This window comes from Mauremys mutica, chromosome 6 (genome assembly GCF_020497125.1).
Source record: "Mauremys mutica isolate MM-2020 ecotype Southern chromosome 6, ASM2049712v1, whole genome shotgun sequence".
In the NCBI taxonomy this organism is placed as follows: domain Eukaryota; kingdom Metazoa; phylum Chordata; order Testudines; family Geoemydidae; genus Mauremys; species Mauremys mutica.
In genome coordinates, this window is record NC_059077.1 from 113,753,631 (window position 1) to 113,767,775 (window position 14,145).

Below are 14,145 nucleotides of genomic sequence, written 5' to 3' on the forward strand. Positions count from 1 at the left end.
TTAGGTTCACTCCCTCTGGGACACCTGGCATTGGCCACTGTCGGTAGACAGATACTGGGCTGGATGGACCTTTGGTCTGACCCGGTACGGCCGTTCTTATGTTCTTATGTTCTTAATGTTGTGGATAGAAAAGAAAGACTGAATTTATGAAATGCCCTGGAGGAGGAAGAAACAGGAATTGTACTATGCCTGGATGCATTGGGTAAGGGAAAAAGGGATCATGCAGGTTATGGGCCTGAGTGACCGGCAGGATGGTGGTGCTGAGACCAGTGACAGAACGTGAAAGAAAGGCAGGGCAAGGGAAGGAACATAAGTTCAGTTTGGGTCACATTAAGTTTAAATTACAGCAGGACATCTGGCAGGAGATTGCAGAGAGAAGATGAAATGGAGACAAGTCTGGAGTTAAGCCTGCTTGTAGAAATGTATGTTAGACTGCATGGGGTATTCAGTACAGCAAAAACTTTCAAGTAACCTTTTACAAAATCGTTTTCTCCTCTGTGAAATGCTCTGGCACTTCCTGGTTTATCAAAGAGATTCCAAAATGCATCATTCCGTGTCATGCTGACTTTATTCGTTCTGGGACACTTAAAGACTTCAAAAAAGTTAGCCCTTGTTGCTGTGTTGAATTATGGAGGGTTGTAGTCAGCCAGCTCTCTGCCTGCGCTTGGCTGCTATCTTTGTCCCTTCAGAACACCCACTCCTGAGCAAGCTCACTGTTCCCTGCAGTAGTTGGGCTCATTCCTGGAGTCCTTTCTGAGTCTGATTATCTCCTGTCCTTGGCACTGCTCCACTGGGCACTGGAGAGCAGATATCCAGAGCCTCCTCTCAGGGCTGCAATGTCTGTCTGCTGAAAACCAAGAGCGCGGAGGGGAAGAGAGGAGGGAAGGAAAGGCTAATCACTGCCTTGGGCTAGGTTCCTCTGGAAACTGGGCTCTATCGCAGTCTTTAACAGCCTCTCTTCTTGGGCCAACTTTTCTTCCTTGCTCTGTGGCCAGCTTCAACTTTTTAAGCTCCCTTCCTCCAGGCAGAACATGCTCTGCAGGCACAGCTAACTGGCACTGCCTGAGTGCAGGGATGCTTGCTGTCAGTGGGAAAGGAGGTGTGCCCCATCACAAGGACACACAGCACACCTTTCTATCACTAGCATTAACTCAATTGTCTTTGTTAATTTTGCTTTTACCTTCAGTTCAGATTTGGTTGAATACCAGAACAAAATATTTGTTGAATAAATTATTCATCGACTAGTATTTGTCCATCTCTAATGTCCTTTTCTCTGTAGGACAGTACCACATTTTTAAATCATTTCTCAGCCTGGCTTCATGAATTAAACTTATATCTTGCATTAGCAATTTCAGTTGTGGCTGAGATTTCCCATGCACCAAGAGTCTCATAACTGTATTCCCCACAGCAACTGCAGACACATCCCTCAAGTATGGGGAGACAAATTCACTGCTGGGCCTTCAAACTTCTGTGGACAGAGACCTCAGGAGAAGGCCAAAGAAATAGTTCACTGGGAACAGAGACGTTCCGCTGGGGTAAAGTGGCCACAATCTCCACTCCACTTGAATAGAGCCTATAGCAGCCAGTGCAGCCCACAAAAATCCCTTGGCGTGTCTAGGAATGGAGGGCACCAAGGAGGAGATGGGAGGTATCGATTCAGTGCAACCTTCAACAGCATCTTTGGACAAGCTCCTAGGATGAGGGAGAGGAAACGATTGCATTTTTGCTAGTGTGGAAAACCCAGGGAGAGTGGGGAGCTGGAAGCAACCTGGCCTGCCTTGTGACTGGATGAGTCACCCCATCCCAGAGGCTGCAGGGAGGTCAGTCTGAGGTTGAATTTACAACTCATGCTCCTGAGACATTAAAGGGAATAGTGTACAGAAACACCGCACCACACGCATATAGAGGGACTGGAGGGGTTGATGCTAAGGCTGATATCAAAACTAGCACTTGGAATTTGCCGTCTTTTCCGCATGCTTAGAGAAGTCTCAAGCACAGTGTTGCATTAGCTCTTTGCTAAGACCATTATCCAAGGCGTAGTGGGTAAAATACATTTCATAATGGTTGATCTTGCTTCAAAATAAAATCTTTGCCCAATTTTTTCATAATGGGGGGGGGTGCCTAAAATCAGGCCCCTATATGTTCACTCATAGTCAATGAGATATTTGTCAGGGGGAACTGCTGGACACGCATCACTTTTGAAAATCGGGTGACTTGCTCAGGTATCTCAATATGTGGATTTAGGAGATTAATTTGAGGTGTCCAGATTGTAAGAGCTTGGCATTTTATCTTTCAGTAACTAATTCTCATTTCTAATTAAACTTCCTATGTTGCGATCAGCAGCTGGCCTTTTAAAAACTCTAGTCAGAAAATTTCATGCCCTATCTGTTCTGGAGATCCTTGGGTTCTGTCAATATATGGTATAGAGAAGGACTGGGTTCAGTGGAAGCCAGGTCACTGCAAATCTGTGTGTGTACAGATTAAAGCATTGCTATGAACCTGTGCTGTATAAAGATAGTGTTTTAGCTCTGATTTTTTTTTTTTAGGTGGATGGTGAATTTTCAAGTGTTGCTATCTGTCAGATGAAAAGATTTGGGAGGGTTGCTGCAGGTGGAACCATCGCCATATAAAATGTACAGTCCCTCATAAAGGTATTTATATGCTTATATTTGTTTAATCACTAGTGATAATGAGAGAGAAAGAGTTGGAATTTTTAGTGACAGTATTAACCAATATCAGTACTAATTCCGGGGAATGGCTATCCCCATTTACTAATGCACTTTGAAGAATTCTTGACGGGTACAATTTCTGCAGAGACTTGCCTGAAGTTTGAAATGACAGCATTTATTCTTAGCATAGAAAATGCAAAAAAAAAAGTTTTCTATGGCAATGTAGCATCCTTTTATCTGTAATCACAAAGTAATCCCTTTGACATGACTGCATAGGGCAGTTACTGAGTAATCCTATGAAAACTTCTTGAGCAATGATAAATAGCGCCCTAACAAATTCACGGTCCATTTTGGTAAATTTCATGGTCATAGGGTTTTAAAAATCTTAAATTTCATGGTTTCAGCTGGTTGGGGGTGGGGGAGAAGGGGCAGTGACCACAGCACTCCCCCCTCTCCAACCACTGCACCCTGGGTTGTCACCCATCCATAAGGCCAGCCCTGCCTGCCCCAAAAAGTGATTATTTCCACCCCCCCCCCAATACCATGATGCCTTCACATCTGTGCTGCTGTTGGTGGCAGTGCTGCCTTCAGAGCTGGGAATCCAGCCAGCAGCCACTGCTCTCCAGCCACCCAGCTCTGAAGGTAGTGCAGAAGTAAGGGTGGCAATACTGCAGCCCCACCCCTCAAAGAGTGAGTTTTCATGGGGGAGACCAGATTTCACAGTCCATGAATTTGGTAGGGCCCTAATGATAAATTTGCAAATTACTGCACAAAAGACATACAGTACTGTAAGTTTACCCTACCCAGAATGTAACACTTTTCTTTTAGTCTGTGGCACTCAGTGGGATGCTAAATGTCAGTCTTGTACCTGGATAAGGCAAGAAATACATTTTGAAGTCTATGCTCCATTCTCACCTTGGTCTTTATGTGGAGTTCCCATTTGCACATTGTAGAATGTAGATTCCCCATTGTAGATTGCAATGGGGAATCTACATACAAAAAAGGGGTAGGCTCTGGATCACAGTTTTTCAAGAACTTGACTAGGGAGTATATAAAGAATCATAGAATATCAGGGTTGGAAGAGACCTCAGGAGGTCATCTAGTCCAACCCCCTGCTTGAAGCAGGACCAATCCCCAGAGAGATTTTTGCCCCAGATCCCTAAATGGCCCCCTCAAGGATTAAACTCACAATGCTGGGTTTAGCAGGCCAATGCTCAAACCACTGAGCTCTCTCTCTCCCCTTAGGAGGTAATTGTTTATGCACTATATACATTATTTAATGGAGATGTTCTCACCAGGGTTATGTGCTGTGTTCTCTACAGGGCCCTATATCCAGATACCAATGGTCTTTAAAGAGCTGTGCATGGAGGGGTTTCTGACATGGAGCTGGGCTGACCGATGAGAAGAGAGCCTGCAGTGAATAAGATGGGCTGAGGAGGTATGATGCTTGAGAATTTCTCTGAATTCAGTGAACCTGATTCTCATCTATACTAAGGCCACACTATACCATGCTGGTAGTTTAAAGGGGACCTAAAGTGAGCACAAACATAGCTCTCATCCATCTCTAAAGGCCCCTTTACACGGCCAGAATGGCAAAAGGGGCCTTAGCGTAAATGACAATCAGGACAAATATGTGGATTCATGTTACACACTCCTTCTAAGGGCTTCCTGACCAAAGGGTCAGCCTCCTAAAGTGAGCAGGGACAAGCATACTAGTCACAGCAGCTGTGTGTGGATATGTGACTTGCAAGAGGGGCTGCAGTATTGTGACACGTGCTGTCACCTCCTAGTAATGAAACCCAGAGTGCCTTATAGCATCCAGTTGCCAGCTACCAAGCAGTGGACTGTTCCAGCAGCCACGCCCCTCTGTGCTGAAGGGCAGAGAGGAGGATCAGCTCCAAAATCCCTGAGGATTCTCCCAGGCTGGAGACTTCCTCCCATGGGCCATTTAACCCGACTTTATGGCCTCTTTGCATCACAGGTACAACACAGAGGCCACAGCTAGGCCAATGCACTGGCCATATGCTTTTAGCTCTTCTAAACTGCAGTTCTGAAGACTATTTGGGAAACTTCCCCTTCCTAGCAATCTCTCCTTTATCTTAAAAGAGGTTCAAAAACAAATGCTGATTCCACATTTCCTAGGCCTTCCTTTCTTTGGAAGGCAGCAAGGTCTAGTCTGGTGATTCAAGAACAGAACCGTGAGTCAGGAGACTTGAAAACTAGCCCCGGGTCTGCCATATACTTGGTGAATCTGGGTATCTCACTGAATTTCTCTGTGCTTCAGATTTCCCCATCTATAAAATAAGAATAAAAATACCCACCAGTATAAAGATCTTCAGATGAGGCAACACAAAAAATAATTGGGTTGCCCTAGTCACATGGATTAGAGCGAAGATGACATAGCATGCAAAACACAGTGATGCATATTTGAGCAGAGAAACATTTTGCAAGGGGTACTGAATCTTTAGAACTCAGCACCATGCCTATTAAACAACCCTCTGGAGGGAAAGTTGAACAAGCCCCTGGAAGCAGCCCTGCACATGCAGAGACTTTTAAAATAAATCTGTCACTGAGATGATTAGAGCTTCCCCAGAGAGCACTGAGTCACTTCTTTGGGCTGGGGCTTGCTGTACTCTGCCTCTGATCTGACAAGAAAGGTATTGGAGCAGCAGTGCAACATGCTGCTAAGTGAAATGCTGTTACCTCAAAGCTCATGAAAAGTTGTGCTGGGATCTAAAAAGGTACATTTCCTATTGTAACAAGAACTACTTGTAAAGTTTGGTACATGTTAGTTTCTTGTCTCATGATCTATTAACAGTGATACAATAATAAAAAGCACTGGTTTGTATATATAATATACAGAGAGCGCGCAACACCAGATTCTCCTCAGACATGGCCAGAATCTCCTCAGCCAGTGTAAATTGGTGCAGCTCCATTATAAGAATCTGACCCACGTTTTTCATTTCTTGAATTTCTACTAATGTCTAAAGAAAAGGTCCTTATCCTTTGCTCTGGGCACCTTTGCCACAAATTACAAATATATCAAAATAAAACCAGCAGCCAACCCATAATAAGAAAATTCAGCCAACAAAACTCCCCACTCCTGCAAACATCAGCCTTATCAATCTCCATCTTTAAAGGCACACGTAAATAGATGCCGCTTGTAAGGATGTGGACAAATTGGAGAAAGTCCAGAGAAGAGCAACAAAATGATTAAAGGTCTAAAAACCATGACCTATGAGGGAAGGCTGAAAAAAATGGGTTTGTTTAGTCTGTAGAGGAGAAGACTGAGAAGGGGGACATAACAGTTTTCAAGTACATAAAAGGTTGTTACAAGGAAGAGGGAGAAAAATTGTTCTCCTCAACTTCTGTGGATAGGACAAGAAGCAATAGGCTTAAATTGCAGCAAGGGAGGTTTAGGTTGGACATTAGGAAAAACTTTCTATCAGGATGGTTAAGCACTGGAATAAATTGCTCAGGGATAGGGGCGGCAGGTTTGTATAATTTTTGGTGGTGCCCAGAATGGGTCCAAGTCCCACCCCCTCCCCCCGCCTAAGGCTCTGGGAGGGAGTTTGAGTGAGTGGGGGTTGGGGTGCAGGCTCTGGGAGGCAGGCTCTGGGAGGAAGTTTAGGTGTCGGAGGGGTGTGGGCTCTGGGCTGGGACAGGGAGTTGAGGTGTAGGAGGGGGTGCAGGAAGGGTTTGGGGTGCTGGGTGTGGGCTCTGGGCTGGGACCGAGGGGTTGGGTTGTGGGAGGGAGGTGCAGGGCGTGGGGTTGGGCTGGGGATGAGGCATTTGTGGTGCAACAGACAGGCTGCCCCAGGGCTGGGGGTCAGAGAGGAGGACTCCCCCTAGCCCTCTCCCTGCAGGCAGCAGTGAGCTCCGGGGGGTGGGGGACCCTCTCCAGCCCATCCGGCATGACACTCACCCAAGCTCCCCCAGGCTGCTGCTCAGGAGGTCCAGCTAGGACAAGCCATCCCCACCCTTGGAGTCGACTCGGATTTCCCTCTTGGGGTGGGGGTGCCATGCGCTTCCTCCCCTCTCCCTCTGCAGGCGCAGCAGCCGCCTCAGCCTGCCCCCAGCACCGCTCTCTTGTAGCCGGATGCGGCAGCGGCTGGTGAGGGAGCACAGCGCAGAGCTGCAGGGGGAAGCCATCCACTGCCCAGAGCAGGCAGGGAAGCTTGGGGGAGGGGGTGCCCTGGGGTGGCAGGCAGGAGAAACCCGGCCCTGAATATTGGTGGTGCTGGGCCCTGAATTTTCTGGAGCCCGGGCACCACAGGCCCATATAACTCACCGAACCTGCCCAGGGAGGTTGTGGACTCTCCATCATTGGAGATTTTTAAGAGCAGGTTAGATGAACACTGTCAGGGATGGTCTTCTCTAGATAATACTTAGTCTTGCCATGAATGCAGGGGACTGGACTAGATGACCTCTCGAGGTCCCTTCCAGTCCTGTGATTCTGTGCTGTGATAGAGTGCAGGGAGTTAGCAGGTGAGCCTGCACACTGACACCCATTAGTTTCCCTGAGAAAGCTGACTGGAGTTATTTAAAGATAAGTATCTAAAGGGACCATTAGCTGCGTGAGCTAATGAGCTAATTAGCCCATCAACTCAAGACTGATAAAGAGGCACAGGAAGGAAGTGCCAAAGGGAGAGGAACATGGCTTGCTGAGGCTTCAGTGAGGTGAGACCTCTGCTCCTCTCTCAGGTCCTGAGGAGAGGGCTGAATGCATAGGGGGTATTGTAAATAGTGCTGTTGCACAAGACTGTGGAAGGAACTCCAATAAATGGCACAGTGGATACACAGCCAGTGCAGTGTGAACTGGTTTCTGTGGGATTAAAAGGCAGGAGTGAACTGTGATGGGTGAGACCCCTTGGGGAGCCACCTGATGTGCTGAGATACCACTGAGTCTGCCTGTTCTGCCAGCATGGGCCCCCTTTAACTTGTCTTGCTGAGCCAGGCTCTTAAAACCCCCTCTAGCACACACAGACACAGAGGCAGGGCCACACCCAGCTGCAGATCAGCTGTGCGAAGACTCAGCTTAAGGGACTTGCTCCAGCACTCGGATGTGCACCTCCCTTGGAGTGCAGACCCAAAGATAGATTATATATCACCCCCTCCCTCAAAGTGGAGAGACGTGCACACTTCTTACGCCCCCCCGTTAGAAATTACAGAAGCTGCATTTAATAATAAAACAAATTTTATTAACTATAAAGGGCAGATTTTAAGTGGTAAAAGGGGTAACAAACAGAACAAAGCAGATTACCAAGCAAATGAAAACAAACAAATAAACTAAGCTAGTTTCACTAAAGAAATTGGTTACAAATAGTATTTCTCCCCCTAGATATTGTTGCAGGCAGTTTGCAAAGTTTCTGTGGTTCAGAGTTGCAGTTATGTTCCTTTTCAGACTGGACTCCTGTCTCAGACTGGACTCCCCGCTTGCCTTCCCTTTTCTAGTCTTTCTTCTTGCGCAGACAGGCCATGGAGAGGAGGAGTCCTGTTTGCCTTCCTCCCCACCCTTAAATAGGATTTACGTAAGGCAGGAATCCTTTGTTTCCCAAACTTGACCCCTCTCCCCCTTTTCCCTTACAGTGGAAAGTTACAAAAAGTCCCAGGCAATGTTTCGTATCAGGTGACAAGACCATCTGATTGTAGGATCACAGCAACCATGAGTCAGTGGCAGTGTGGAGCGTCTGCAGGAAGGCCAAGCCTTTTCACAGTCTATTGTCCTCGCTGATGGGCCATCCGCCCTGTCTGGCATCACCCAAAGCAGCATAGGTGAAATACAGATACATAGTCAATATTCCTGACTTCAGATATAGAAATGACACAGGCATGCAAATTAGATAATCACATTCAGTAAATCACAGCCTTTCCAATGATATCTCACATGAGCCATCTTGCATAAAGTTTATCTCAGAAACTTGTAGTAATTTAATCCCATGACATGGTTATTACTGGTTGAATTATTTTGTTACTGCCATCTAGTGATTATAGGCTAAAGTAACAGAATGGAGAATGCAGACATATCACTTTAACTGAGGCAACTTTGTTCAAAAATTGAATTTTTGAACAAAGTTTGAAACTGCCTTCTTATTAACAAACAGGTGGAACATATAGGCAATACTGGTGATAACTGTTATACTTACTCAGACCTATAGATAAAACAAATCTAATAAAAACCCAGGACTAACTATAAATACAGTATAGTCTCAGTCCACACTTCACATGATTTGCACATACAAGTAGCAGTCTGCCCATTTTCCAGCAGCATTGCAACAGCAAAGACAGTGCCACAGTAAAGTCTTGTATCACCGAGGCTTCATTACTGTTTTAAAATATACCTACAGAAAACATACCACCATATTATCTCTTAAAATGATCAAGGTGAATCAAAGCACATTTGGGGATACATTATCCTCACTGCCTTTGTTTTGCTTGTTCACTTGCGTATTTGCAAAAAGTCTCTTTCAATACAGCTCCCAGTCGGTGCAAATTACCAAGGTCCCACTTAAACTGACAACTGAAAAATAAGTGGACAGCTCTCGACGAATACCGACAAGAGACATTGGACTCTGAGGACCACATTTATTTCTACTGGGGTCCAAGAAGGAAGGAAGCAGCGACCTTTTGCCCCTTATGCACTGTACAGATACTCTTATGGAACTGTCCTATTAAATTTAATACAAAATGGTAAGTTTTCCATAGGTTTGGCACCATCCTATAGAATGTAATAGAGAATTTTATCCCTGCTGCAGAGCTCCATAGAGGCTTCAAATAGCTATAGAAAAGATATAATTTCTTAAGCTCAATAGACCTTTAGAGTAATTTCACAGAGCTTAGTTTCATCCCTGTTAAGTTTCCTAGGACATTTCCAGAATACATATTATAGTGTTCTCCTAGTTCAACCAGCTTATTAAAGGCTTTATGTTCAGAGGCTCCCCAAATGTCTATTTTGCAATAAAGTCCATTTTTGTACTAAGACCTTCATATGGTCAGATTTTTCCTCTGATCTCAAAAGGGGCAGAGTCACGTGGGAAGAAGGAACTTGAATCCTTCTTACTGGGCAACTGACACAGAAAGAAAAATGAACATTTTAACAGTAAGTGCTGGCAATGCTGTCTTTTTGCTACTGTGGAGCAGTCAGACCTTTTTGCCCCATCCTTTTGGAATAAGAGCCACCCTGGACTAGTGGCTACAGCCCTGCCTTGGGTGTGTGTGTGTGTGTGTGCGTGCGTGCGCAGGCCCTCGTGTGTGAAGTGGACATTCCAGTTGAAAATTGTTAGTCGATTCCACAGGGCTAAAGAACCCACTGAGGAGGGAAACTGAAGCAAGAATGTATCACAGTGATGGAGTGGTAAAGAACCCTCCAGCCAAACTAAAAGCTCCAATCTTCCTAGGCTAACAAGTGTCCAAAAAAAAGTCCATAAACCTGCACCAAGGCTTTTCCAGTTCAGTCCTCCCTTGAGGATTTTCTCCCTTCTGTAGGGTACATTAATACCCACTAAACTAGACGAGATCATGCTATCCCTCTTCTGTGAGCTCCGGCCCTGGTGTCCCAGACCGATGAAGCAGTCGTTTGCTCTGCCAGCAGAATATCCTCCTCCCACTTCTCCATCCTTGCAGGGCCATTTCTCAGGCTCTTCCCCTCTTCAGGGTACTCCAAGAAACCCTCCAGGTGCCAGCCCCAGCCCTGTCTGTCTCAAGGCTTAGTCTACATAAACTTCCCCCTTCTGGGGGTTCTTCAGCTTTCAATCTAGAAACTTCTTCCCAGTCCCTTCCCTGTGCAGTCCTCTTCCAAAACCCCTTTTATATGAATCTTTCATTTTAATTAAATGGAAGATAAGTATCTAAGTGTCCTAAGCAGCTTTGGAAATCTCAGTGATTGTGCAATTATTATTTATTTGACCCATGCCAGTGAAGCAAGAACTAATGTAGCAGAAAATATTCTTAGGACAGACAAACTAAAAAGCTAGTATAATTTAATTCAAAATAACATCCAGATGATGACACATTTTACTAGCGTTGGCTGAAAATTTTCCATCAAAATGTTTGAGGAAAAATGGCTTTTTGACAAAATGGAAATGTTCATGGGAACACTTCTAGTTTAACCTGAAACATTTCAGGTTTTTTGGCTCAACAATATTTGTTCTCCCAGGTTTTGCTTGCCAAAATGTTTTGGGGATTTTTGTGGGGTTTTTTTTCTGATGACACCCTAGCCTTTTTTTAAAAAAACACAAAAATATAGTCATTTTCATTGAAATTTTTAATAGGCAACGAAGTCCCCAACCGGCTCTAATTTTTCAATATAGTTCAGTGTAAAAGACTACAATTGTATGTCATATGAAAGTTAGTATGATTCCATTCAAAAGTCATTTGTTGTATATGACACTTATTTGTGTAATTCAGTTCAAATAAGTATGCAGTTTTATGTAATAAACAATGTTGTATTTAAAATAGGTCATGTTTGGGGGGGGCACAGTTGGTTTGCTTTTGTTTTTGTTTTTTTACTGATTAACAAAAAAAGCTAACCTCGGCTACGGAGGTCTAAAAATGCGGTGGCATTTTGTGAAGTCACTCCAGTTCTTAATGGACAAATGTTCATATCCCAGAAACTGCCAACTAACTGGAACTAACAAGGTTGTTGATGGGAGGTCAAGGACTGAATAGTTCATGGAGAGTGAACAATTCTCTCCCCTCTGAGAGGTGGACCCTCCGGGTCAGACCTGAGGTACATTGGTGGGAAAGGTTTGCATTGCCATAGCCTGTGGTCTTCCTTTTCCATGGTTTGGCTGTACCTGAAATGAACATTTTCAGTCTGACCCCTCTCACATCCATTAAAATCTTTTCTTTAGTATCCTAGTCAGAAAGGGGGAACTCGTACCTTGCCAGCCAAATTGGCTTAAGATTGCTTTAAGGCAGCCTAAGAGGGACTGAGGATCTGCCCCATTAGCTCTGATATATTCAAACTAGAATGTACAAAAAGGCCAAACTTGTCCATTTTGATGAACTTAACAGAGTAGCTTTTCCCCTGGTATTTACCAGCAGATGGCAGACGCGCATAACATATTAGTACAAAGGGTGCTATGTGGCCTATTGAAAACCCTCCTTCTCCAACACTTGAAGAGTGGGACTGTAAATTCTGTTTCACAGTTTCCTTGCTGAAAAGCAGGTGTTTTCCTGAGCAGTAAATTACAATATATTCCCTCACGTGTTAATACTTCAATTGGTATCACTTCCTCCGGTGGGAAGATACAATAAGGCAGCAAATGGATGTTGCAGGCAGGGGAATTAAAGGACTCAAACTCTGTGAGGAGAACCTGAGCTGGGCCCATAGAGGCTAGGAGCAGGTGGGGGATGGAGGCGGGGGGCGGGAGTTTCATCCCAAAAGCAAGAGCATCCCAGGGAAAGTGAGAGGTTTAATGACTCTGGGTGCAGCATTAACTGAGGTGCAGCTACGCATTCAGGGAGTGGGTAAGCCAGTGCTTAATTTGTGCCAGGGCTTGCAAGGGCTGCTGTGTCACCTCAGGGCTTGCCGTGTCAGTTAGAAAAGTAAAAAAAGTTGTTGGAGCGCTGGCACCTCTTACATTACAAATTAAGCTCTGGGGCAAACCTCACCAGAGGGGTGAGTACGCAATGCAGCGGTCCCAGTTCAAGGAGTCTATGTTTGAAATGCTGCTGCTGTACGTTAACATGTAAAATAGCATTAAATGTACAACTGACCTCGTACTCTCAGGTTTGCTGAGCGGCCCCCACTCCCAGGCTCCATCCACTTGCAGCTGCTTCTCTCCTTTCACACCTCTCCCTGCACCGCTGCTGGGCTCTCAACTGGGCTGGCCCAGCCCTCAGGCAGCCTGTTACCTGGCCTTCCTGCTGTAGCCAGCTCCAGGCTGCTGCTCTGCCTCACACACAGAGCTCTGGCCCTCAGCCTGATCCCTTCTCCCCCAGCACAGCACTTTCTTTGCCAATTCTCTAAGCACCAAGGAACCCACTGTTAGCCAAAGGCAAAACAGGCTCCCTACCTCTCTTCTTCCCAGAATCACCTATGGCTTAGTCCTTCCCCTTCAGCTCAGTCTAGGGGATTGGCTGCCTACTCATGAACCAGGCAGGTTCTCTGGCCTACCCCAACCTCTTTGTGCCATTCCTGGGTGGAGAATTTCCCTGTGGGCACGGGGATTAGGGAGGTGTGTGCCTGGGGCAGGAAGGAGAGGAGGCGTGCACTTGTACTCTGGTTGTGCTCAGCTAGCAGGCACTCTATTTTCCATATTTCTTAGGTACCGGTGTGGCCACCATTACCCTTCCCACACCTCTGTGAAGCAGGGTGCTCTCCCCATTTTACACAGGGGGAACTGAGGTATAGAAAGACCAAGTAACCTGCCCAAGGTTGCATGAAATATCTGTTGTAGAGGAGGATCTCCTGAGTCCAGAGCTTCTGCTCCAACCCCTGGACCATGCATCCTTGAAGGTCATTGACAGCTGGTGCAACTGAGGGTAACAAGCTGAACTAATCTGTGCCAGGGCTGGGGCAGAAAAATCAGGGACTGCTTTGCTGTGCTCAGAAAATTTGGCCCTCTGATGATTTCCTCAGCTTCAGACTCCTCAAGCCCTGGAAGCTTTGCATGTAGCTCATAGTACAAAAGTGAGTGCACTCAGTTCAGGCAGCTTTAGAAGCTGTGCTCACATATACAGTAGCAAAGAGGGAAAAAAATTTTTTTTCTATGATCTTCTCAGGCTGGAGGGAGAGACACAGTGATGAGAGGGGATGCCCACTAGATACACACTATTACAATACAATAAAATATTATTGTGTTCTCATCCCTGTATACTATCTAGCCAATATATGCAAAAATGTATGCTCTGCACTGCAGTCCATCATGTAAGAGTCTTCTCTGGGGAAAAAAAAGTCCACTGGGTCTAAAGCTCCTATTCTAGAATCCCAGAAGTTTTATCAACTGCTACAACTCCAGCTGAACAAACCAAACAGACAAGACAATACCAAATATAGATGTGTCGTTTATAGACAAAGGTACAAATATAACTGCAGTACAATAACTGATCCGTGATGATGACAGTGACTTCAAGTAAAATAGCATGATAAAAAAAGCAGCATGATCTATCCAATTCTCTTATAAAGGCATTTTTAACCATCTCCACAGTTGGGTAGTTCTCCAGCTTTCTATTTCTGGGAATATTCCAGACAAATGTCCCATAAGAAGAAAAAAGATTACTCAATGAAACAAACCACTAAACCTCATCTCTCAAAATAGAGCCTTTTGGATTATCTTGTAAGGCAAGGGACCGCAGTGTTAGAAGAGCTCCACAGTTCACGGTTTTAAGGCACTGGCGTGGGACTCAGGCGATCTGGCATCACTTCCCCTCTCTGTCAGAGACTTCCTGATATATCTTGGCGAAGTCATTTAGGCCCAGGTCCTCAAAGGTGTTTAAGATTTCAGTGGAAGTTAGGAGGAAGTGAGGAGCT

At 45.4% G+C, this 14,145-nt stretch overlaps 1 protein-coding gene across 1 annotated transcript in view; it reads left to right on the forward strand.

Moving 5' to 3' along the window:
- The first annotated feature begins 4,070 nt into the window (after window positions 1-4,070).
- The window catches only part of LOC123372295 (E3 ubiquitin-protein ligase Topors-like), a 112,714-nt gene continuing 102,639 nt past the window's right edge, over window positions 4,071-14,145 (forward strand). Inside the window, exon 1 of the mRNA XM_045020304.1 lies at window positions 4,071-4,107. The gene's annotated coding sequence lies outside the window, so the exon portion shown is untranslated. The remainder of the gene's footprint in view (window positions 4,108-14,145) is intronic.